This window comes from Cavia porcellus, unplaced genomic scaffold (genome assembly GCF_034190915.1).
Source record: "Cavia porcellus strain 051 isolate PalLab524CR breed Dunkin Hartley unplaced genomic scaffold, mCavPor4.1 scaffold_24, whole genome shotgun sequence".
NCBI classification, from domain to species: domain Eukaryota; kingdom Metazoa; phylum Chordata; class Mammalia; order Rodentia; family Caviidae; genus Cavia; species Cavia porcellus.
Genome location: NW_026947507.1, coordinates 10664941 through 10692566, shown reverse-complemented (window position 1 = coordinate 10692566; position 27626 = coordinate 10664941).

Genomic DNA, 27626 nt, shown 5'->3' with positions numbered 1-27626 from the left:
TTTTTCATTCCTTATTGCATGAATTTGAGCTTTTTCTTTCCTTTTTAAAATATGATTGGCTAAGGGCTTATCAATTTTATTTATTCTTTCACAAAACCAACTGTGTGATTTATTGATTCTTTGGATTGTTTTCTTAGTCTCTATTGCATTAATTTCTGCTCTGATTTTCATAATTTCCCCCCTTCTTTTGGCTTTGGGCTTGACTTGCTCTTATTTTTCTAGATGTTTGAGGTGGAGCATCAGGTTATTTGTACACATTCCATTTTCCTGATGTGGGAACTCAGTGCAACAAATTTTCCTCTGAGGACTGCTTTCATTGCATCTCAGAGATTCTGGTAACTTGTATTTGTATTTTTGTTTGCTTGTAGGTATTGTGTAATTTCTTCTTTAATTTGCCTTGTGATCCACTGATTGCTCAATAGCATATTATTCAATTCCACATGTTTGGGGGATTTTTGAATTTTCTTTTATCATTAATTTTTAGTTTCATTGTGCTATGCTCTAATAACATGCACGGGATAATTTCAATTCTTTTGTATTTATTTAAATATATTCTGTGGGGTAGTATATGGTCTATTTCAGAGAATATTCCATGTACTGCTGAGAAGAATGTATATTCTGATGTTGTTGGATGCAACACTCTGTATATGTCTATCAAGTCCATTTGTTCACAGGTGTGATTCAGTTTTGTTATTTCTTTGCTGATTTTCTGTCTGATTGATCTATCTCTTGGTGTCAATGGTATGTTACGGTCTCCCGTTATAATTGTGTTAATGCTAAATTGATTTTTCATTTCTATTAATACTTGCTTTTACAAGTAAGTGCTCTAGAATTTGCTGCACATAGATTTCAGATTCTTATCTCTTCCTTTTAAAGTTTTCCCCTAACCAGTATGCAGTGACCTTCTTTATCTCTTCTGATCATTATTGCTTTAATGTTCACATTGTCTTCAAACAGAATAGCTACCCCTGATTTTCTTTTATTTTTTTTTGCTTCCTATTGCATTTAGTATTGTTTTCCATCCTTTGAATTTCAGTCTGTGAGTGCCCTTTTGGGTTAGATGGGTTTCTTGTAGATAGCATATGGTTGGATTTTGTTTCTTGATCCATTCTGTAAGTCTGTGTTTTTTTAAATTCCTGAATTGAGACCATTTACATTAATGGTTATAAATGTTATATATATTGGTTTATTGTTGAGATGTTATCTTTCTGCTGTTGCATCTTTATCTTTCCATTCTGTTTAATTGTCTGCCTTGCTTAGTGGTTTTTTCCTATGTGTTTCTAAACTGTCTTTCAGTATTTTCAGGAATGGCTTGGTGGTCATGAAGTTCTTCAGCTGTTCTTTGTCATGGAAGTACCTTATTTCTCCATCCATTATGAAGGACAGTTTTGCAGGGTACAGTCTTCTACGTTGGAAGCCATTTTCCTTTAGGAACAGAAGTACTTCACTCCATGCTCTTCTTGACTTCATTGTTTGTGTTGAGAATTCTGCTGTAATTCTGATAATTTTTCCTTTATAGGTGATCTGTCATTCCTCTATTTTTAATATTTTAATTTTTAATATTGTGTTCTTATGTTGAATTTCAGTAATGGTGATTATTACATGTCTGGGTGTAGTTTTATTTTGGTTATGGCTATTTGGGGTTCTATATGCTTCACTAATCCGTATGTCAGTTTCCATTCTCATGTTTGGGAAATTTTCAGCCATTACTTCTGTAAATAACCTCTTGATATTATTTGTGTTATCTCCTTTTTTATTTATCCATATCAATCTTATGTTGTTTTTCTTTGTATCATCTTGCAACTGTTGAATTGTTATTTACTGATTTCTTGTTATTTTAAAAAAAGCTTTCCTTTCCTTTTCACTAGCTGCAATCTTGTCTTTGAGGTCTGAAATTCTATCTTCACTTTTGTAGAAGCAGTTTTGACAACTTTCAAAGGAATTTTTGATTTTCTATAAATGTCTTTGTATTTGCTTCATGTATTTTGTTTGTTTCTTATATTGTTCATCCAGTGATTCTATCTTTTTGTTTTGTTCCTCTAATTTTTTCACTGTGTCTTCTTTAGATGTATTCAGCATTTCTTTCATTACTTTTATCATTTCTTCTTTTACCTAGGAGATTTTTCTAGTTTGAATTCCTTTAAAGCTTCCCGAAGTTGCTTCTTTATTTTAGTTGCTATTATTTCAGGTGTATAGCCTATATTTTCTTGCATGCGCATGGCTCCTAGGCTTTCTTGGGATGGGCTGGAGGTTTGAATTGCATTTTGGTCTTTTGTTTTGTCATTTTCCGATATTTCAAGTGTTGTTCCAAGGCTTCCCCTGGACCTGTTGGAAATTATCTTTTATGCCCTTGGCTTCTGGCCTGAATGGAGGTTGCTGTGGTACAGTCAGGCCCACAGGACCTCCCATGTCACTTCCAGTGTTCCAAGAACCTGGGCAGGCACCTAACCACTGTGGATGATGGTCCAGAGCTCTCCCCGGGCATGGATCAATGCGCTGGAACTCATGTCATGTGCTCTCATCTCCCCTGATTGAAGAAGGTCGCTGGGTGTAATGTAGTTGGACCACAAAACTTCCCAAGCTTGTCTAGTGTGGCTGAAAGCTGGACGCATCCTTGACCACTGGGAGTGATGATCAAAAGCTCTCCTGGAGCTTGGGATGGTGAGCAGGAACTCACTCCCACCAGGAACCCAGTTCCCTCCTCAGGCAGCACAGTTCCCCAATTGAAAGAAGGTCACTGGGCATAGCCCAGGCAGGCCTGAAACCTGCAGAGCCCAATCTAGCATGGCTGGAATCTAGGTGTGTCCTTGACCACTGGGGAGCAATGATCTGAATCTCTCATGAAATGTGTATCATTATAACATAATATTATTTTTTAAATCTGTGTGTTACTCCTCTTTTAAAGGACTTACTTGTTTTCTGATTCTTCTTTGATTCTCTGGAATCTTGTGTTCTTATGGCATTTATCTTGCTTTCCTGAATCAAATGCTGGGCCATGATATGACAATAAGAGTTTATAATAAAGATGTTATTATACTAAGAGTGGTCCCATAATCCAAACATGACCAACCACTCCTGTTTTGAATTTTCTTAGAAAGAGTAAGAAAGTTATAATGCTTTTGTCTGATTCAGACCTATCTTGGAATTCAGATCTTGGTGGGGGAAGAGAAAGAGGGAGAGCAAGCGAGCTTTCTGTCAATCATGAATATAACCCTGTATGAGTTTGAAGTCAGCCTTGGGAAATCTCACAAGAATGGATTCTGCTTGAGTGAAGTTAGCACTGTCTGGGGCACTTTCACTATGCTGTGGTAATAAGTTCTCTTTCACATTTAAATTAATTTGATTTGCATTTATGAAACTTGCATCCCATCAAGTCCTAAATAATTCAATTATTCTCATTTTACAATTAGAGCAAATGAAACTCTTCTCTTTCCAGAAAGCATATACTGGGGTGATGCTCTCAGGCACCAGATCCTAAGCTCTTGTTTATCACCCTCTGTTTCTAAACATTAGTACACTCAGGAAATCTTCATGGATTGCATCCTGACATTTCATCTTCATGAAATACTCTTCAAAATCAGCCTCTTTTGGTATAATAGACCTAAGATGAGCTGGCATTTAAATTATTTTAATGAGTTTGAGAAATTTTTCCCACTTTAAAATGTTTTGTTATATTTTTATGTTTGGTGTGTACAAAATTCCAAACAAAGAAAATATCATATAGCATTAGTATAATGCTTTACATTTTGTATTTACATTTTATTTGAATTTTCTTAGAACTCTTTATTTAGTTACTACAATGAAGTTCACCCAAAAGACAGACTTGCAAGCAATTGAATATCATATAAAATTATATAGATGTCAAGATCGGAGTTAATGAAGTTTGAAAGTTTCTATTCACAATTGAAATAAATATGCAAAATCAGTGACTTTACCAAAAGAGTAGAATAAATTGTCCTTTAGAAAAGTAAAACATAAGAATTACCCTCCCTTACATTACGTAGAATGAACAAGAAAGACTGAACAAGTCCATTAGGACTTAAAATCTGAGGAGTACTTAAATTCTCACTTTATAGTATTTCAACTATTCCAGGAAGCATAAATAAGGAAAGTGAATAGACACACTAAAATGTTCTTTGATTGACTGGAGAACCTGATGAAATTTAGATTATGAATAGTACTGAATTGCATCTCATTGACATCCAGGTCACATCCATTTTGATTTTTATAGACAGTTTATCTGCACGCTCAGTTTAGGTGAATCAGAAAATATTGTTGTTTTTGTCTCTTCTTCTATTCTGCTTCACATTTTCTGTCATTAACCCTTCAAAGTGGGTCTCTTGTTTTATTGATTCTATGTTCCTTAAGGTCTGCTTGACTGGAACTGCATTCAGCATCTCTTGTTGTTCATTCTTAGTTTCTCATACTCTCTCATTGTGCAGCTCTTAAAATCCAGCCTTTATGGAACTACTAAATGTTATTGAAAATCACAGCTAGGGCTGAGGATGTAGTTCAGTGAGGAAGCACTTGCCTAGCCTGTATGAGACTCTGGGCGGCATCTCGAGTACATTAAAACAACTTTGACAATTTCACTTTGATGCTTAACATTCTTGAAATAAACTTTTACCTGAAGAAACAGTTTAAAAATAGAGTCACTAAAGATGTTTTTAATTATTAGGTACTAAGTACTATACTTAGAGGTGGGACTGCAAAGCCTTCTCTGAAAGGGAAAAATGGAAACAAGATGTATTATGTACAAGGGCAAACTCCCTATGATGAATGTTATCATTATGTATATCTAAAATTATCAATAAAATTTAAAATATCTGAATATAGATGTGTGGGTGGTTACTAAAGTGAGGGGGAGACCAAACACGGATCATTTTAATATGACAGGAAAAGTGTTATTATGGAGGGGTGCGTGCTGTGTGATAAACCTAAGTGGAACAAGAGATCATTGCCTGTCTTCAGGAAGGATTTTTTAGAGATGATACCAGAGCTGAGGCTTACAAAGTCATCCAGTCTTAGATGGCAGAACAGATGATTGTCCAGGCAGACACAGGAGCAGGAGAATATATGCCAAAGGACTAAAGCACAATTTTTTTAAAACCTACAAGCAACTCAGTATTAGGATGACACATTTATGTTGATGAGAATTATGAAGATTATCTGTAACACAAAACCATTTAACAGCTACTAGTTGAGAGCTTACTGTATGCCAAGCCCTCTACTGATTTTACAGCGAAGATATATAGCAAGACTTTTGGGTCTCTTGAAATTCACATCTTTAAATTTGGAATCAAATACATAAATTGAATTCAAATTCCAAGGAATGCTATGAAGGAAAACAGAAGTGACAAATGTAAGACTTGGGATGGACATGCCTTGAGTATGAAGGTTAAGGATACCCTGTCTGAGTAGGTCTCAGTTAAAAATGGGAATAAATAAGTACATGCAGAGTGGAATCATATTCCATTACAAAGGTTCTATTATAAGAAAGAGCTGAGGTTCTGTATTTGCCACTTTTGCCATTGCTGGGACAACATATCCGACAGCTGCCACTAAGAGGAGGAGAAGTATATTTTGGCTCCAAGTTTCAGTCTGTGGTAACCTGGCTCCGACACAGAAACAACATGTTAGAAAGACTTGGTAGAGGCATGCTGTTCCACCCACGGCATCTAGGATTCAGAGTGAAGGAAAGAGCAAGGGACAAGAGTATGCTCAGGTCATGTCCCCAGTGACCTGTCTCCAACCAGGACTCATCTCTGAACAGCACAGCAGCAATGAACTCATCAGTGCATTAAACCCCTGATAAGTGTAGCACCCCTGTGATCCAATCAGCTTCCAAATGCCCCAGCTTTAAACATGAGGCTTTTAGGGGGAGGCATTTTTTATCTGAATCATAACAGTTTACTTGAAAGAACTGAAGGTAGACTACATGGTTATAGAGAGTAAGGCAGGAGGGAGACTAAAAATGAGGCTAACCAGACATCAGGAACTTTCCTTACAAGGTCTTGAAAATCATATATATGTATATACCCTTACCGAACTGTTGAACAGTTAAGCAAATTTGGTGGCATGGAACTCATATCTCTTGAGTAAAGGAAAATAATGTTTTAATCAGGGATGTCTGTAATTCTGTTTAAGATGATTCACTCTAGAATGGAACAAATGTGAAGAACAGAACATGTGTGAAATAGGACTGGGGAAAATACACTTGTTGGGAAGATATTGTATTAATGTAGGCAATAGAAGATAAGATCAGTTTGCTGCACAGATGAAAGAATTAAATTAAGAATTAAGACTTAAAACAACAAGGAATGATGTAGTAAATGAGATAATGGTAAGTTTCATCAAGATATGGTGAATCTTGTGGCCATGAGCTGATATGAGAGAATATAAGGGAAAAAACAAATTTAAAAGAGATAATTACAGCTAGGTGTCATGATATATGTCTGTATCCCAGCCATCTGGGAGGAGGAGATGGGAGGATGCAAATTTGTGGCCAGCCCAGGTTACTTAGTGACTTAGTTGACCCTGTCTCGAAATAAATAATAATAAAAAAGGACTTGAGATGTAGCTCAATATGAAGACTCAAAATTCAAACCACAGTTAATCACCTCCCTCCAAAACGAAAAAGATCGTTACATCACTTCTTGGAGTTTGATAATTTTCAATATTGTGGAATATCTAAATGGGTATAGGTGAAAGCTGGGAATAAATATCTAAAATGAAGAAAATACTAAGCTCCAAGATAGCTTTTAGAGTTATCTTTTGTATACATATGACAGTTTAAACTATGATTGAATGTGGCATTACTCATGAAAAGAATATAGAGTGACAAGAAAATTAGAGTAAGAACTAAATCTCAAAGGATATTAACATTAAATGGATAGAAAAGTAATCTCTTTTTGAGACTAAGACTAAATGATAAAATGATAAGTGAACCTGTGATACCAAAGTGAGAGCAAGTACAAAGAAATACATGGGTGATATTAACAAGTGCAACTGAGGACTCCATTGATAGAATAATTCCAAGTTGTCCCCTGGCACTGATGATAGCAGTGACAATGTTTCTCCCTAGAATGTAGGCCAGATGAGCAGAATCTGGATGGCAGTACAGCTAGGACGTGGAGAGGAGATTAATAAATTATACAGATCATTAATCAGTCTTCATGAAGCGAAGGAAGGAAGGAAAGGAAGAGTGTGGTAACTGATGGGATTACTCAAGTGTTCTATTTTTTAGAATGTAAAACCAATCAGGCTTTTTAAACCATTAAAAGAAAATGTAAGGAAAAAGGAGAGAATAATGATAAAGGAGAAATTTAAGTATGACCTCAGAGAAAGAGCAGGACTCGGGACCAGATTTGTGAAGAGAAAGGCAAAGAACATTGATCTTGAAGTGAAAGTCAATGTACTGGCACCTAGGTGCTGAGTGCAAATTTTTCAACATGGCAGCTAACAGCATTTATAATCTGTCTCACACCTACCTTAAAATTTCAATTGTTATAACTCTGCTCTCCAAGATTCTCATCTCTTTCCTTACAAAAATTCTGCACGTTCTTCTTTAATCACATTAGAACAATCCTTCAAAAACCGCCATGTGCTTTTGTATTCCATGTTCTTCACTTACTTTCCCTTTAACTACTCTCCACCCTAAATCTATTTCCTTCCTCAATGTCCTAGATCATGTGGATGCTGTAACTAAACACCTTAGCTTGGATAATTTATAAACCACAAATTTATTGTTCCAAGTTTTAGTGCCTGGAAAGTCAAAAATCAAAGTGACAAGCAATTTGAAGTCTGGATTGTCTGCTCTTCACAGATAGCATCTTCTTTGTAGCTTCACCAGGCAAATGAAGCAATGAAACTACCTAGAGTCTATTTCATAGAGAACTGGTCCCACTCAGGAAAGTGGAGAGCTCTGACTTAGTAACTTCTCAGAGTCCTGGCTTCCTCACATTGGATATTATATAGGATCCAATATAAAGATTTTGGGAGCACACCAACATTCACCCCACACCACATCCGTTTTTCTGCATATGTGACCTCATACCCAAAGTTCACATGAGTAAATACTTCAGTCATCTTTGAGATCTTATGCAAAGAGTCACCTGAATAATCTATATTCCCTTTCCCACTTTCCCATAGGTTTGCCTACTATTGTTTTCCATGTTTGCATGACCATTTTTGATGCAGTCTGAATGAAGCCAAGAATCATGTTTTATTTACTACTAGACCCTTGATGTCTAACCATTACCTAGTACATGGTATTCTTTACATTTAGTTACCTGGCAGAATGAATATCTATAGTATGCATGTTATATATGGAAGTCCTGACGTCTCCTCTTAAAATTATTTTTCTAATTATTTAAATACATGATTCAGCTTGGAAACTTTGAAAAAAATCTTAATAATATTCAAAATCCCTTGGAGTTGTACTTGATGGATGCTTCTCTTTTGCATTTTTCATATTACTTTGTGATATTGAGTTGAATAACAGCCGTGTATGTGTAATTAGTAAAATATGCAAATATCTCATGTCATTATATTTCAGTTTACAAATTAGAATGAGTAATTGTTATATTTAATATGTTTGGTTGTGTAACTTTCTTTATATGTCTCTCCCCACCATGATTCTTACTGAGAAAATTAATTGTATATCAACTCTGGCTGCACCATTCATTCATCAAACATTGCCTGGAATAGATATATTAGTAAAAAATAGATCTTATTTTCAAAGAAAGTTCAGCCAATAAGAAGCATGTCAACATTATTTTATTCTAACTCTACATCATTGCTCTGGAATTCCCTTGCTAGAGATCATCGCCTGATGGTTGGCACCTTTTGTCTGGTGTTTCCTGAGTGTTCTTTTAGTTTTTATGGAAGAGATCTCTGAGCTAAGGTATGGCAAGATATACCTACATGAGAATTGATGTCTCCATCTCATTTTGCAGAACATTCTATGTAGAAGTAAAAGAAAATTCCTCAGTTTTCTCTTCAAGGAATGAAGTTATCTTCCTGCCCTTCTGTTTTCAGATAGGTAGATTACCAGCCTATTTTGTACTAACCAGATTCAGTACAAAACTGGCTTCATGCACTTTACTGAATAAGTGAGTATCATTGGCTTCTTACTTTATGGAACTGCCTGGACAAGAAAACTAGTAGATATTTTCTTTTCTCTCTCTTTTCATATAAATGCTGTTGCTTCTTGTGATCATCTAGTGATTAGAGTAAAAGAAGAAATAATTTCTGTTTAAGGATAGTTTAAGCAATCTGTTCTAGTTCAGTTTACCAAGCAATAGGATTTGGAGTCCATGGCTATCAATAATTGAATGGCGTTTAGATTTCTCTTTTACCTGCATCACCATGCCAGGATGAAATTTAGATATCTTTTGCAACTTTGATTTTTTTCTTTTGTGGTTACTCTCTAAAGCTATAAATATTTCCTTATCAATAGGATCAGTCACAAAATACTCCTGGTTTTAGTTCTATATGCATGTGCCTATAGAATCAAAATCATTAGGCTGATATAAACTTCATTAAATTTTTGATCTGTCAAATTGTCGCATTTTATATGCAAATCATTTAATGATGATCAGGTATGTGGAATTCTTCCCTGTTTCTGCATAGCAATAGATGAACAAACACGAACCAGGTGAACTGAAAACATACAGGTGCTGATCTCAGCTGTCCCCTTACGAAAAATAGAAGTTTACTTCAAAGTCTTTTAAATCATCCAAAATATGGGAATCATTCTTTTTCGTTGGCAGGGAATATGAATCGTTATTTTTCTTCTGGAAGACACTGGTAAAATTTAGACTTCTTACTACATGTTTCAAGATCTCTTGCATAGGGTTATTGCAAAAATTTAGCAATGATTATCAAGAAAAATGCTAAGGTTTTTTCATTAAAGATGCAGAATTATTTTGGTTAGACCAAGTTGTTTTGGAATAAAATAGCATAACTTTTATTAATTTTATATTTCTAATATTATAATACCCTCATACATTAATACTTTTATGACTGTGCTTGATACTACTTTTGACAGGAAGAAATATTGTTTGAAAAAACCTGTCTTTCTAAAATATATGCAGTAATAGGAATCTGTAATTGTTTTTTTTCCTGGCACACTTGATGGCTTCATTATCCAAAGTGCTCAATAAACCAACTGTTTCATTATGCTGAAGAGTTGATCACGAAAACTGGTATCTTCATAAAATGTAAAGGTTCTTGACTTAATGGAGAAGAAAGGCAGATTTAGATGTTTTAATGTCTCCACATCAATTCAGAAGAACTATTCTAGCCCATGTATTTTTCCAAAGTGAACTAAAACACATTATGTGTGTGTACACACTTGCATAGGTATGTGCATATCTTTGTGTTAATTACTTTTCTGAGACAAAATATCCAGCTCCCAAAGTTAAGAAAGGAAAAGTTTATTTAGCTCACAGTTTATAGAGATTTCAGTCCGTAATTGGCTGGCCCGAAGGCAGGTGGGTGCCTGGCAGAAGGGCAAGAGTTTATGGTGGAAGAAGACAGCAAAGTGGGCAAAGGGAGAGGGTGAGGGGGCAGAGGAGAGACAGAGAAAAAGAGAGAGAGGGAGAGAAGAGAGGGAAAGAGGGAGAAGGGAAGAGAGAGACAGAAAGACAGAGAGAGAGAGAGAGAGAGAGAGGGAGAGAGAGAGAGAGAGAGACAGAGACAGAGACAGAGACAGAGAGAGACAGAGAGCGACAGAGATTTTGGTCCCTAACTGTATGCAGGCTACCTGTGTTAGATGTAGCACTCACCTAATCCCAGCCTTGCACCATGAATCAGGCACACACTCTGGAAGCCCACTCCCATGACTGTGTGAGGCTCTGGATGGTCATCTATATACAAACTGTAACAGCCTTCACTCATATTTGTTTTTATTTGGGGATCTGGAGGGTAAGAGTTGTTAACTTGTATAATACACACATATGATACATGTATAATACACACTAAAGAGGTCAGTATGATTCTACAATACAAATACATAAAACACATCTTAGTTTTACTTGTTTTCTTAGAAAACCTGGCTGTAATCTTTGAAAATATTTCTTTCAGATAGTTAATCTGATTTTTATGATTTTGCAGTGGTTTAGCAAATTGGCAGGGAGCTGTTACAAATTGTATATTTTATTGAAATTCTAAACCTAAAATAATATACCATTTCTTAAATTACTGCTATTTTTCAGTTTAACACTTTCTAAAGATTTTTGCTGCTTTACAATATCGCAATAAAGGTTTTTAATATGTCAGGTAAGAAGACAAATGACAATTGCACAGCCTTTTGTTCTCTGAATATTGGTTGATGTTTTAGTTATAGTCTCCTCATTGGGACATAATACCTCACACCTTTAGTTTAAAGGAGGAAAGGTTTATTGTGGCTTACAGTTTGTAGAGGTTTCAGTCCTTAGCTGACGGGCTCCAAAGCAGAGTGCCACAGCAGAAGCATCGCTTCCTGAAAATTATGCCTGGAGAGGGAGCAGAGAATGGTGTGGGTATTGTGTTTTGTTTTGATATGGAACCTGTCTATGTAGCTCAGGCTGGCCTCCTTGAACTCTCTACAGAGGCCAGGCTGGCCTGGAACTTACCATGATCATCCCACCTCAGCCTCCCCAGTGAGTGCTGACTGCTGTGAGCCTCCGTGCCTGGCCCCAGCCTTTCATTTAGAGACATAGTCTGGAAGATTAGGCTTGCTTACAGTGAGGCAGTGAAGCAGAGCAAGGGGTTAAGGGAGAAGGGAGATACTTCTTTACAGGCCACAGCCCCATGACTCATCTCTGCCAATCAGGCTTCATCTGTCAATCACATTTAGCTGTATGGACTTATCCACTGATGAGTGTCATGCCCCCATGTTCCAATCACCTCCCAATGTCCCACCTATGAGCACATGAGGCCTTAGGGGAAATTACATATAAACCATAATCGTTGATGTTATGAAACACTTTTATGTTCATGAAAAAACATACTATTGTACCCCAATTGAATGTTTCCTTATTCTCTTTAGCAAATACAGTGAATCTGTACATGAATATGGATACAAGTGATAACACTTAAAAGATAATATGAAAATGTGGACAGCATGGTGGCACATGTCTGTAATCCCAGGACTCCAAAGGCTGAGGCAAGAGGATCACCAGGGGTTTGAGAGCAGTCTGAGCTACTTAATGAGTTCAAGACCACCCTGCCTCAAAGCATTTTAAAAAAAACTAAAAGAAAGAAAGAAAATGTGAAATCTCTGTGATCAGAGAGATAGACAGATAAGTGATTTAAGATAACAGTGTATTTCCTAACACAATGGAAATGAAAAACTTGCCCAAACCTGGATGAAATCTTTAGGCTGTTGGAAGAAATAAGAGTATTTTGTTTTCCTGCGTTTGTACTCTATCCACTTCAAGACTAGAAGTGAAAATGATGAATGTTTGAGAAATTGATAAATTTTGAGTTTAACCCTAAATCACATACTTTCTTTGTCTTGATCATCATTTTCTGATTACTGAACTGAATGGTTTCCACAGGCCTCAGGAAGATATGTGCATTATTTAAAATTCCTGGATGAATCCAAGGCACTGTGTGGGTAGGTGCATTGTACATGGTAAAATTCAAAGGCAGCTCTCAAGATCCTGATCACGTCTGCTTCAGGACTTCCCCAGACAGCATCTACTCAACATGGAAACCCATGTGCATGCCAGCCTTCAGGGATGTATCCAGTTTCCTGGTCTTTTCATTTTTCAGTCCTTTAGTAATGAATAAATCGTCCAATCTTAGGTAGTCTTCACATCATTCTTTGTGCTTAGCATGGATGTGGTAACAAACCTGTTAGGTCTTGAAGAGCTTTTCCTAGTCTTTTTTTTTTGGTCTTTTTGAGACAGGGTCTTGCTATGCAGTTCAGGCTGACCTTGAGCTCACTTTGTAGTCCAGGCTGGTCTCAAACTTGCAATGCTCCTCCTGCCTCAGCCTCCCGAGTGCTGGGATGACAGGCATGTGCCATCATGCCTGGCTTGCTTTTCCTAGTCTTGATCATACACACATTTTATACCTCAGATAGCTAGAAATAAGGAATAAGATCACACACTTTCCAAGGAGGAAATATGCTTTCTGTGCCACAAAGCTTTGCCAATATATTTTTGAATGGCTGCATTTGGATTCAATCACCAAATTTCAGGTGATGGTATTTTTTTTGTCATATAGAACTCTCCAAAAAAGTTTTGATAAGAAAGATAGTTTGTAGCTAGAACATGCCCTTTTCTATATTATTTTTTTCCGTAAAATTTCAGTGAGTTAGTAGGTAGAAAAATATGGCAAGCTCTACAGAGATTTTGACTGTGATACCAAATGGTAATATGTGCTCATTGTTAAATGCTGTGTATTATTTTGATTGATATATTGCAGTCTAACGGCCTATGGTCTCTGATTTCCTTCTTTTTCTTTTTCCTTAACATCTTGTCTTCCTTTACCTGACTCCTTCTATAAGTCTATTAATTCTTTTTAGTGGTAAGGGTTTTATTAAGCTCTAAAAATACATTTTTTTCCTTCTCTCTTTCTTCGTTTTCCTTTGTAAAGTTTCACTACCTAGCTTTCTTTTTTTGTTTTTTCCTTAATTTTAATGTTGATATACAAAGAAAGTTTTTCTAGATATACATGGAATATAAAGGTGTCAATGTTGTGTTTAGGAAATAAACTGAACTTCTAAGCATGAGCAAAGGTTGCATAAAATGTGTGTAAATGAAGACAACTTTATTCATGTGTGTATGTGTAAAATATTCAAAAATAACTTTTGAGACTCCTTGTTTTGACTTTGTTTTTTCTTGTGCATCATCATGATGGTTTTATTTTTTTTTGTACTAGTGAGTAACAATACACAGTAAGAAAACAAACTTTTATAAAAAAATCTCATCTGACTTTGTCTTATTTGTCTTCATTGAATCTTAAAAATAGGAAGAGAAGAAAGTTGCTCTCGTTAGGCTACTATCTTTGTGTCTCTCTCTGTCTTTCTGTCTCTCTCTCTCTTCCCTTCTCCCTCTTTCCCTCTCTTCTTCTCTCCCTCTCTCTCTTTTTCTCTGTCTCTCCCTCTCTGTCCCTCACCCTCTCCCATTGCTTACTTTGGTGTCTTCTTTCACCAGAGTCAGGAAGAGAGGGAGGATGTATTGTGCCTACTCCTCATTGTTGTATTGTTGCAGAGTTTGATCTTACAATTTGTTTTGCCCTTCTCAAAAAATGCTTTCTTTCTGCAGCTCAACTGCTCGGCCTCAGGGCAGCCAGCTGCTGCACAAGCTTGCGCAAAGCCATGAAGTGGTGAGTGGAGCAGAAGAAACCTTTTAATACATATTTTATGTACTTCAGATCACTAATAGGAGCTACACAAACAGAAAAATTTGAATATCTACTCCTTAGGCTATATTTCTGTTATGAATTTTATGGCAACAGCAGAGATTAAAACTAAGTCATCTGTTTTAAACACACCTGACTGACCAAAAAATTTCATATGGAAGTGTTCCATCGCGGATTTGTGTATTGTACTTTATTACTTTTTCCCCTTTTGAATTAGTTTTTTCAGCTTTATTGAAGTATAACTGTAAAATAAAAATTATGTCTATTTAAGGTGATGTTTTGATACTTGCGTACATCATGAGATGATCACCAGAAGCAAGTCAATTGACATCTTGGCTTTGAATATTTTTGGTTTTGTTTGTTTTAAGTTAGACAAAACAAAAGCATCACCCCTGATTGTTTGTGTGTCAGTGAAAGAAAAACTCAAATAAATTAAACAGCAGGGGAAAAATAATCTACAAGGCAAAGAAATGGTATTTATACACAAAGACTGCCTCTTATTGATTTTTGTAGAGTACATCTTTTCTTATAGCATTATTTTGAAGGAGTTAAGACAATGTCAAACTACTACCATTAAATTTGTAAGACAGAGTAATATAGATACTTTTATAAGAGTCTGTCTGATACTTCAATGATATCCCAATATTTTGATCTTTGCCAGAAAGTCTGTGTGCCAGTTCATGACTAATATAGATGAGGAAATCTTGAGCCTCTTTATCTTAAATATGAGAAAACTGTGACTCAGGAAGGCTTTGGCGTTAGGTCTTTGTTACAGTCTTGGTGAGCAGCAGACCTAAGTGGACTAAGGAAGGTCCTCACATGTTATAAAAAATTGTATGATTAAAATGTATTAGTTATTTAAATCTTGTTCTATTTGACATAGCAGGGCCTCCAAGATAATGACTGTAAAAGGCACATATTGACTCAGAACCATTTAGTTTTTCATTTTAGGCTTGACCATGGATGTATCTTCAGGTCCCTGAGCTCTTACTATAGCAAAACTTACTGAGGCCAAGCTGATGCAGAGTTTGGTAGGATTATCAAGTGCGTATTTGAAAAGAGCAACAAACCCAGAAGCACTACTGACTGTGGGGTACCAATAACAGAAGGACAGGGTTTCTGACTCTGCTGTTGTGAGACACCCTAGATCAGTCTATGCCTGCTACCCATTTGGAAGCCGATTGCACACAACAAAAGGCACACACTGAAAAACAGACCTTACATAGGGAGAGGATGAAAGTGGAAAGAAATATGCCTGGAAATTCATGCTTTCCAAATGAATGCAAATGACAAATAGATAAAAGGAGATGCCTTTTATATGTTTATATATAGATGTGTACAAATATATAAAAATAAAATATATACAAAAACATAAAGCAAGAAATCTCATGGACTTAATTCAAATTTATATAAATGCTTTAGTTGAAATATGGTTAAATTGTTCACGGAGTAGGAATTCAAACTCATGACCAATGCGTTGCAGTTTTTTCTTAGTTCACTATAATACCAGTGACTATTCGGATTGAGCTGATTTATCCTTTCTGCTACAAATTTTTGAATTACAAAAGATTCTTACATTTATTTGTTTCGTGGGGGATAGACAGAGGATGCTAGAAGTAAGAAGGGACAAAGGAAAGGAAATAAAATCATTATGAACATACAATTTTATTATCTCCAAGGTAAATTCTAAAGAGTAGAAACAAGCATATTTCTCTCAATTGTGTCCATATTAGTACACAATATTCAAATTAAAAATATTAAAACTGACATACACTATTTTTAAAAAGAAAATATACTATTTTAAAAAAGAAACAAGGTGAGTTGAAGGAAATGGAAGATGTACTGGCTGGAAAAACACATTTTTTGAGAAGTAATCAGAAGTTGCAGAATTCCTCTAATCTAAGCTCTGGGGTCTATTAGCAGCTCTACCTCTTTCTATCTTTTGTGACAAGTCACCAGGCCCCTATAAGCCTTTGAGGTGGGAAGTAATACCTGTGAGATTGTGTGTGTAAGGTACGGTCACTATTCCTTATCAGTAGATAGCTTAACTTCCATAATCCAATGACCAGAAACTCCACTGACAAAAATTCACAGGCAGCAAGGTTTTTAACATCTCAAACGATAAGTTATAGCACTTTGATCCTTAATGATGTGCCTTTTTGTTCTTTTCTGGTAGTTTAGTGAGAGGTCAGGGGTACCTCTTGTCAGTTTTTGCAGGCGATCTCCAAAATCCCTGGGTGGAAGATGCTCTAACAAAATTAGTCCTTCTTACCTTATAATCATTTGTCAGGAAGGTGAATGCCTACAGCTCTTTCAAAACTGCTTTCACTGCCACAACCTCCTACTACATGGCCTGAGGTCCCCGAGGAGGGCTTTTGCATCTTGAACTATCAGAAAGCCACTGCTATGCTATTCAGCCTGCTATCTGCAATAGTACAGAGATTTTAATATCTGTTCTTTGCCTCCTCTAGATAACAGAGATTTCCCAGAGGCCATTCTACTTAGTTCCTGCAGTCATTAGTATTCAAGTGGCAAACTTAGTTTAGAGCAAATATGGAATACATTCCTTAGATGTGTGCCTGTGTGTGTGTATCTGTAGTATACTAGTAATGTAAGAAGTGAATGTTCATATTTTTAAAGCATCTAAAATGAGACAAGAATATTAAGACCTGATCAGACTAAAACAAAGCACAACGGAAGTTTTAAAAGAGATGGCCAGGCCCATTCTTGCAGCCATGATGCTTCTGAGTATGCCACACACCCCTCTGACTGAACTCGGCCTGACAGCTGCTGACTCAGTCCTCTACTGGGTACACATGTTTAAAGGAATGTTAATTATTGACTGTAACCTGCACAATATCCTGGCAGAAATTATAAGCGCAACTATTCTCACTTGTGAAATACAGACATTTAGAGATATAAGTGCCACACTCACAAGTTATGGGCATTTTGTGGGCATATGTTTGGGCAAGAATGTGGATTCTCCGATTTCATCCCAATGCAGACACCTGAGACATACTTCATCTAGTCTGGCTTAGAAACCTGTTTCAGGTGTGGGATTTAACTCTTGAAAAAACATAACTCAGATACCTAGTTTATCAGAGGTAGTAATAATTTAATGGAAAAATGAAGAAGTTCCAAAATTTTACATTAAGAATAGTTGTTTCTTAATATTTTAAAATTTTTTTCTGCTATCTGTTGACATTGAAATATATTCATCTTCTTCTCCTATTTTTTCTGAATCTGCAGCATGGATAAATTCTACTTCTGTATCCTTCAGGTATTGAAATTAATTTCCTGTGTGCATGCTCTTCTCTGAGGGAATGGTTGATTCTATCCCAGTCATCCTAATTTTTGTAGCTTTCTTCAAGACACGATGAATTAGGGAACATAAAGAACTCCTTCTACATGACAGTAACACTTTTGGGAGGCTGAACATGTAACTCTAACTCAAGGCTGAATAATTATAAGAAAAACAGAAGAGGAAGGAAGAAGATTTTAATTTCCCAGTGTTGAAGACAGTTTGTCAGGAGGAGAGACAGACACGTGGAACGTGCACAGACTTGTGCTTCTATTCAGGGATGAATAGGGCAAGCGTTTCATCTGTGCTGTCTTCAAAGCATTGCCTGGAATTCAAAATGACATGGTTTTTCTGGAACATAATTCCGTTTGAAAGGCCAAGAAAAGGAGGTAGTTTTTAAATGCATATTTGAGTTCCTTCAAAATCTCCTTCCTTCACCAGAAAGAAGACGTTATGAAAAGCCATTTTTAAAAAAGCAATGAGGTTAAAACTTCATTGGATCTTTCTTTGGCCCTGTCTGTATGATTGAAGATGTCTTCAAAACATAAGCAGTCGATAGCTTTGTGTGTGGGGGGAATTATACATAGACAGCAGAGAAACAACAAGGATCATTGCCACTTCCCACTTGAGGAATGTATTATTTTCACTATTATAGCTCTGCTGCCTGACTCCTTTTAAAAAACTAATTCATGTGTCTTCCCACCATCAGCCTTTTCTAAATTTCTTTGATTTTAGCATTATTCTCACAATACTATGGATTGATTCCTGTTAAGAGATAATTCAAGTTTACTATTACAGTTTTTTCATCTCTCTTTCCTGACCGTTAAGTCATTGTGGCTTAACAAATTTCATTTAGATTCTTCTTTTACAATTTCATAGGAGCTTGAGCCAATTTTTTTCATTTATCTGGGCAACTCTGTCGATTCTTTAAACATTCTTTGCATCTTTCAAAGACCAATTCAAATCCTATATATTCTAATAGATTGTAGCACTTCTCCAATTTCTTTGGATGCAGTTAACATGCCCATTCAGCGGAATCGGCCAGTTGGATGTGTGACCTAGTGGACCCAGGGTCCACTCAGAAGGGACTCCCACTTGGTTTAATGATCTATGGATGCCTTCTTGAAATGTGAACAAGAGGCTTAGCTTTTTCATTTTGCATTGGACCCACAAACTAAACATGCAGAACTTTTTTTGAGACATCTAAAACTGTTTTATGTCACTGCTCCAATAATTATTATCCATACCATTCTCTTAAATTTGTGCATGTCTACCCCTCCCCTGCAGAGCTCCAGGAAGTCAGATCTCCATTGTAAGCTTCTACAGTGTCTAGAAGAGAAATTTTCAGACTAAAGATATTGATATGAAGGCAGGAATCTTGCTCAGATTTCTTCAAGAAAAAAATGAATACAACCAACCTATACTAAGAAGATAGTGCCAACAAAACTCATTGTTAATGTCTCATCCAGTGTGTGGGCATTAAGAAGTGAGGTCTTGGGTAATGACAGTGTCATAGATGACATCCCATGCGAATGGAATTGGTATCTATATAAAAGGGTCCTGAGCGACCTTATTTGCTCAAGCTTCCATGTGAGAATATGTAGGAGGTGCCAACTATGGGCAGTGGCTCTTAACCAGACAGTAGATCTCTGGGTGGTTTGGTCTGGAACTTCCTAGCCCCCAGATCTGTGAGCAATAAATTTCTAAAGTATTTTGTTACAAGAGTCAGAATAGACTAAGATAAAGAGGGAAAAAACCAAGAAGCTTTGCACATTTTGTAGTCACCAATCTCTGGACTCTGCACTGTCTAATCCTGGTCTCATACTGTGAGGAGTGTGTACTCTTATGACAGTGATTTCCAAATTCAGGAACTAACGCTTAAAGAGGGAAAGTGTCTGAGGTCACACACTAATGTGACAGAATCAAGAGTCAGTGTGATATCTTGATCTTATAAAATCAATGTCTATGTTCTTAACTTATAAAGGATTGTGCAATTTTCATGCAATAAAAAAAGATTTAAGGATATTATTGCAGGAACCAAGGTTAGTAGAGAAAAATTATCCTCTCTTATATCTCGGTCCCGTGACTATATAAAATCTGCCCCTGTATACCTAGACTTTTGAGTTGCCAAACCGGTTTCTAATTTGAATTTTATATTAGTTTATTTTTTTTAAAGAGTAGAATATATTTATTGAGATAAAGAAAGCTTTTCTCTGAAAGAGAGACAGAAGGGATTCCGAGTGGGTTGCCAAAGTCTCTGTCTTTTTAAGGAAAGTTTATAGAGCAAAACCACAAAGTGAGGCAGGTGTAAGGTAGGAAACTCATAAGATGGGCATGAGGTGGGACAGAACTATGGCAAACCAATAAGATTTTGAATATAATTGCTCAGGGGTAGAATGTTATACTTAAAACATTTCCCAAAGTTTCATGTGTTTGAAAGGTGATTAGATCGCGGTACACTATTCTCATCGGTGGATTAGTCCACTGATGAGCTCATAGCTAATTTCCTGTTAGGAACTGATGCATAGATAGAGGCTGATCATTGGAAGCATGAATTGCAAGGGTAGCTTTACACTATGACTCCGCCTTTCTTTCTCTCTGCTTTATGCCTGCCATGGGTAAGCAACCTTCCTCTGCCATGTCCTCCCACCATGTCATATTGCTTTGCAGCCAATCACCCATGGACCGAATTCTCTGAAAACTGTGAGCCAAAATTAAACCTTCTTGTAAGTTTCAAGTATCTGATATTTTGTTGCAGAAACAGGGAATTAAGTAAAATATATTATTTTGTATATTACAAGTAGGGTGATACGTTACAATAAGAGATTTGGGGAGAGAGAGCATATTCAGGTAACAAATTGTTGTACATTATTATTTGCAAGTGCTTTTAATCTCTTACTGTGTCTAATTTATAAATTAAACTTTGTCATAAAAATATATTCATAGAGAAGCAAACAGTTGTATAGGGTTCATCATTATCCATGGTTTTAGACATGTATTGATAGTCTTGGAAAGTATTCCTCATGGATAATTGGTGACTACTTCAATACATATTCAGAGCTATGGCCTTTGCATGAGATATATTTAGAAATACCTTGATATATTTAATACAAATTTTTGAAGTAATACAGTCAAACCATTGTATATATCTCATTCCTGGTACATATTTGAATTAAGCAGTAGTAAAGAAAGCCTTCAAAAGAAATGACAGATAACTTTTAAAAACATCAGTGAGTAAAAACTACTGGTGAATTCAATGAGATGTTCTTTAAGATAATCTTCTGCAGTCAGTTGCCTGCCTTTCATGTACTCATATATGCCTTATTTGTGAGATGTCTCAGGACTTTGGCATAGAGACTTGACATGAATTTAACTATCAACCCTTTGCTGACTCTATTTCTCTCTCCAAAATATTTTTTTCTTTTTTACATGTAAAATTTTATGAGTTAAAAAAGTAGTCTGAAACTACAAAAGAAATGCTTTTGTTGAAAGAAGTAAAATGTTTGCATTGCTGAAAAATCCTAAATCTAAAGTCTCCACTAAGTCGCAAGGCAAACTTGTAGCTGTGAACCTCTCTGAAAATCAAACCAGAGATAACTATTTCCACATAAAAGGGCACAGGATATATATTCTCATTCCAAAATGAAGTAAAGGAATAACAAGGAATCCCATCAAAGGAAAGACTGACACCCAGAAGGGTAACCATTAAATCCTGTAGTCCTGTATGCAGCATTCAGGGCAGGTTATGGTGAGACACTCACAGGTCTGGTGCAGTATTTCTCCTATGACTTGTAAACCCTATAGCTTTCCTCGTGTTAGCTCAAGTTGCTGCCTACAGTTTTTTTCCAGCAAATTGTCCACATTTTTGGGGTCTCTAACTTTCTGAGGTGTCTATAACTTCTTTGCTTTGACTTTCACAGTTTCATACATAGCTCTCTCAAGGCCACACTGTTTGTTTTGGCCTGTCAGCTCTCCTCTGAATCCTAAGAGGAAGACTCCACAACCCCACAATTCTTATGTTCTGCATGCCTAAAAAACCATCACCATGTGGGTGATGCTAAAGTCTGCTGCTTTCCAATTTGAACAGTTCTCTGGCTCCCTTGGACCATGGCTATAACAGGCTCTGGGTGCCTAGATGATTAAACTTGGGGAAAGAATTTCCTAGGTGGCCCTGCATAAGCCAGGCACTCTAAGTCATTCAGAGGAATGGACGTTTTATACCCTTGAATCTGTGATAAGTGGTATCTGATTGTTTCTTGAGATGACCTTAAGATATTTTTTAACAGGGTATGGCTGCATAGTTCAGATTGGTCTCACAACTCATTCTGTAGCCCTGGCTAGCCTCAAACTCACAATGTTGCCTCCTGCCTTAATCTCCTAAATGCTGTAATTACAGGTGTGGACTACCATGCAGCAAAGTGACTTTTTGATTGACCTGATACAAAATTTTTGACTTCTTTTTAATACTAATTGTCTTAGCAACTAGACTCTCTTTTGCACCAGTTTTTCAAGTGCTTCTTGTGTTGTAAAACTGAAACTTTTTTCTCCTGGATTTCATTGAAAATATTGGTACCCATGCCTTGCCTCAATATTGAATTATTTTCAAATTTCCTCTGCCAGATTAACTAGCACACCTTGTTGAATTTATCCTCCTACAAAATCTTTAGACATAGGCAAATTTAGGCAGGTTTGTCATAATAATGTATCATGCATGCCAATAGTCCAGTTGCCAAAAGAACCATGATTCCTAAATGAAAACCCATGAGCCTAGCATTTATTGCCTGTATTTCTATCAGCATTCTGACCTTCTAAACTCTGACTAGAATCTCTTACCAATATCTTCTTACATCATTTTATGTCTTGTGTAGCTGGACTTTAAAAACTTTTCCCACAAGTTCCAAAGATGTTAAAAAGGTGATTTGGTATAATCACAGTAATAACCCTACTTTTCAGGTACCAATTTTCTGTATTTATAATGCTACGTGGTAAATACAGGACAAGATACACAGCATCCACAACTTATGTATTTTAGTTTTTATTCTTTAGTACATGTTTCCAGTACACTGCTTGGGAGGAATTAGTACATAAGCACAAAACACCTTAATTCATTTTTCATCCCTCTCCTCTCATTTCCGTCTCACCTCCTTATATCTTTTTATATCTTTTCCATGTGAGAAGAATCTATTTATCTACTTCCTGTTATCTAACTTTTATATTGCTTTTTATACATACTTTAGGTTTCTCATATATGTGAAACCATGAAATATTTGAGTTTATGATCTGATTTATTTCACTTAACATTATGGTCTCAAGGTGCACCTGTTTTTCTACAAATGATCCAGATTTATCCTTCTTTATAATGAGTAGTACTCCAGTGTACATGAATGCCACATTTTCATTATTTATTTACCTACTTTTGGACATATAAGCTAATGTCAATTTTAGCTATTAAGAACTGTGCTTCTATAAACATAGTTATAGTTATGTCACTGTAATATGGTGACTTGAACTCTTTTGCTAAGATACGTATAGGGAGAATCGCTGGATCCATTGGCATTTCTAATTTTAGGTTTTTTATTGAGAAATCTCTGTACTGATTTCCATATTGAATGTACTAGTTTACATTCCTACCAACAAGTGTTCTGTATTCTTGCAGCCTTACCAACATTTGTTATTATTTAATTTCTTGGGTCTCCGTTTTTCTGGAGTAAGATGGAATTTCAGTGTTGTTTCAACTTTTGTAAGTGTCCACTGATATTGAACATTTCTTCATGTATATATTGGCCATTTATACTTCTTCTTTTGAGAAGTGTCTACTCATTTCGGTTGCCCATTTTGTGACTGGGTGTTTTGCTTGGTGGTTTTGAAAATTTTAAAAATTATTATTCTAAGACACTATTTAGATATTCTAGATAGTATTCCTCTCTTAATTTTGCTATCCAAAGTGTTTCAATTTCATATGATCCCATTTGTTGATTCTTGATATTATTTTCTGAGCTACCAGGATGCTGTTCAGAAATATCCTTGCCTATGCCTATGAATTCAAGAGTTTTACCTATTTTATCTTTTAGAAGATTTTTTTTTCTGTTTTAACATTTGTGTTCTTGATCTGTTTTTATTTTAGCTTAGTGCATGATGAGAGGTATGGATCTAGATTCAATCTTTTGCACATGGATAGCCAGTTTTCCAACACAGTTTATTTGAAAAGCTGTCTTTCCTCCAGTGTGTGTTTGTGGCCTTTTAGTCAAAGATCAAATAGTTGAAAATTCTTGGGGTTGTTTCTAGATCCAATATTCAGTGCCATTGATCCACATGTGTGATTTTGTACCAGTACCATGCTGTTTTCACTCCCTGTGGCTTTAGCAAATACAATTTTAAGTAGGAGAGATTTATTTGCCTGATAATTTCCACTAGATTCATTCTAAAGTTGGCTGGCTCCTAGACAGAAATAGCCTGAAGGACACCTCGCCACCCATGACAGTTGGGAAGTAAAGAGAGGAAAAAATGGAAGAGCCAGAGAAGATAATACACTCTTTGATGTCAAGCTACACTGATCTGTCTCTAACAAGACCCTACCTAGTAGCAAGTCACCTCTGAACTCTTAAGTGGACTAATCCATTGATGAATATAGAACCTTATGATCCTATCACCTTGCAAATGCAGGAGAACTTTGGGGGCATTTTGAATCTAAAATGTAATGTAATATGATACCTACATGAAAGATGAAATGAGGTGAAGGATGTAAACATTATTACATCGTGGCAGGTTACTATGTAAGGGGGACTTAGCCATAAGCACTGTGATACTGGGTTGTGGATCTGATAAATAAAGATAGCTACTGAGTGATTAATAGGCAAATGGGCTATACAGTGTGGTAGTACTAGACAAAGGTATGATTTATATCCCAGGTGGAATGGAGTGGTATTTTGGGAGATCTCACTATGCTACTTAGTGTGCTGGTGATGTATAATTTAAAACTTATGAATTATTTATTTATGAAATTTTCCTTTTAATGTTTTTGGATGACAGTTGACTGGGGCTACTGAAATCATGGAAAGACAAAGCTGGATGGAAAAAACTACTACACTGTGCTTAACACATGAGAAACCAGCTAAAAACTCACTGGGTCTGTCTTTCATGCTTTTAAGTTAATTAGTTCAGATGCTTAGGTCTTCTTACAATTGTTACCCACCTCAAAAGATACTGCTTTTGTTAGCTGGTTATAGAGGGACTGCTATTGCTACATCCCGAGCTACCTGGATTTTTCAGCTGTTTCTGACTTTAATTTTTAATTCTAAATTAAGTTTCTTATCCCTTTCCTCAAAGAAGAATAATAGGAAGAAATGAATAATAGGAAGAATAATAGGAAGAAATGTTTAATTTTCTTGTTGAGCAAAGTGAGTATTGATATAGCATGCATCTACTCTTTCACATTGCTCTAAACAACCAGCTGAATATTTATTCTCTACCCATAAAAATCAAAGTTTCTTTCTGATAATGATGTATAAGTAGCATAAGCAAAAGTTACCATGGTGTCTAATGTACTCATTGATCTCTGAGGCTATCTTTAACCTTTGAGGTTTACTGCCATATGTATAATGACTGACAGTGAGTATTTCTCACTAGAATATTATCCTTAGGTCATATAAACATCTTTTGTGCAATGAAAAATTTATTGCAATTATCAAGTCTCTTTCTAAAATCTTGCATTAAGATAGTTTTGCTGACTAATCAATCATTTTGGAAATAAAAACTTGTTTTAGCACAGTAATGGAAATTTCCCAGACTCCACCGGAAGTAGAAATATTCCTAAGACACTTATATGGTCAAAACTGCCATAGAAAGAATAGAGATAGTTACAGTATGTATTTTAATCAATACCAAACCAATTGTAACTCACATTTTAAAGACAACAATAAGTAGTTCAGAGATACATTTCATAACTGAATCACTCACCTCTCACCTTGCCACTATACCTAATTTGATGGAAATCTGTTGTAACAAAAGAGAATACAATATGGTTTTCTTTAGACTTAGAATTGAAAAAAAAAATAAAACTGTATACGTGTGATCAAACAAATGGAATAAATATTTAAATAAAATCTTGTTACAGTAAAGAACACATTGGTTTTCTTCATCCTCAAAAATTCTTCCTAGCTTTATGCGTTTATCTGATTATTCTTGCCACTTTCTGAAGCAGTTATAATAATCCTTTTTTGTACCTTTAGTTGTGCTCCCTTAGTTGACTTTATGTCCTGATTCAGTGAGAGCATTTACCTTTCATGGTCACTCTGAGCTTGGGAAAGAGTCAGAAGTCCTACAGTGGCGGATCTGGTGAAAGAGGTGGATGAGGGCTCTGCAATATTTTCACTTGACAGAAACTGCTGTAAGCATTTTGGATCGATTCTGCACATCAAGGCAGGTAGAAAAAAAGTGCAAAAAAGGACTTGGAGCACAGCTGCAGAAATTGACAGTGATCATAGAATAAGCATTTTCAAAGCAAAGGGAAATATTTTTAAGGGAAATTAATGTCAGTGTGCCTTTTACCATAATACATTTAATTTTTATTTAAACCTTTATTGTATTATTTTAAATCACAACCTGTGTATTGTAAAGAGCAGAGAAAGAAGAGAACTCATTTAACATTTATCTAGTCTGTTTAGAACATTAGGTATTAATTATTTTTATTTTCACAGAATTAAATGATAGTAATTCTTATATCTCTTTGAGGACAGAGAAACTGAAGCTAAAATTGAATTACTTGTCTGAGACATAACTATAAATCTGATTTATCTAATTCCAAATCTCACATTCTTTTTACCATACTACACTAGAATCATTTTGACCTTAACGTTACTTCAATGTTTTAGCATGTTTATGTTTACATTCATAAATGAGAAATGGGACATCCAGTGTGTGCTCATCCCTACATGGTAGAGAGTACAAGGTATTTTACGCAGACATTATTTAATGGAAGAAATAGTATAGCTCACATAATGAGGAATGTCTCTTGCAAAGATTCAAACAACTTCTCTTCCAGTTTTATATTTGTCATCTATTGTTCTATTTAAATTGAAGTTATCATCAGACCCTGCTGGGAATGTTTGTGCCACCAGCAAAATAAATGGACCATATTAGAAGAAAGGTTAATAGCCCCCTTCACTAAGCACAACTTTTGCACCAGGTTTATTATCACCCTTGAAATGGAGCCACACAATCAATTTCAAATATCAGGGCAAAACACAGTCTGCAGGGAGCCCATAAAAGAAAGCAAAGAAAGCAATAGCTCCATTGTTGGGGAAAACTACAATTTTGACCGTGCGTGGAAAGCATCAACTTTAGTCAGGTGCTCAGTCCTGACTCAGCATACCAGCACCTCCTGACGTTTCTGCTGAAGTTTGACCTCCTGTTGCCTCCCTGGAGTGACTTTTTTTTTTCTTTCTGTGCAGCCCCTGCTGGAAATGTAGAACCTATCAAGTGCTTCTGTGAAAACTTATCATCTGTTTTTTCAAGTAAACAAAACCATGATGTGTAAGGGAAATAGTCTCTTAAATATCTAAAATTTGATTTAAAAAAATCAAAAGAAATTATTCTTATCAAAGTTTTTCTTTATTATTATTCCTAATTAATTTAGGATTACACAACAAACTCCTTTTCAAAAAGTTTTCAAGTCCCCACTTAGTCTTTAGTCCTGTTACAGACTTTTGCATCCTCTTCTTACAGCTTTTATTTCTGCACAAGTGTGTATTTGTCATGACCAAAGTGGTTGTACTGTGTTCCACCTGACTGTTTCGTATTGCACTGCTGTCAGCGCATCAGGACTCAATAGTTCTGCTCTGTGAGGGAAACTGAGGCACAGAAAGTGCTGCTGCAAAGGTGGAAACTGTCAGCGAGTTGGAGGCGGCCCAGATCTACTTTGGAAAACCAGCAGAGAGTATCCGTGCACAGGTGTGAAGAAATTGGGCAT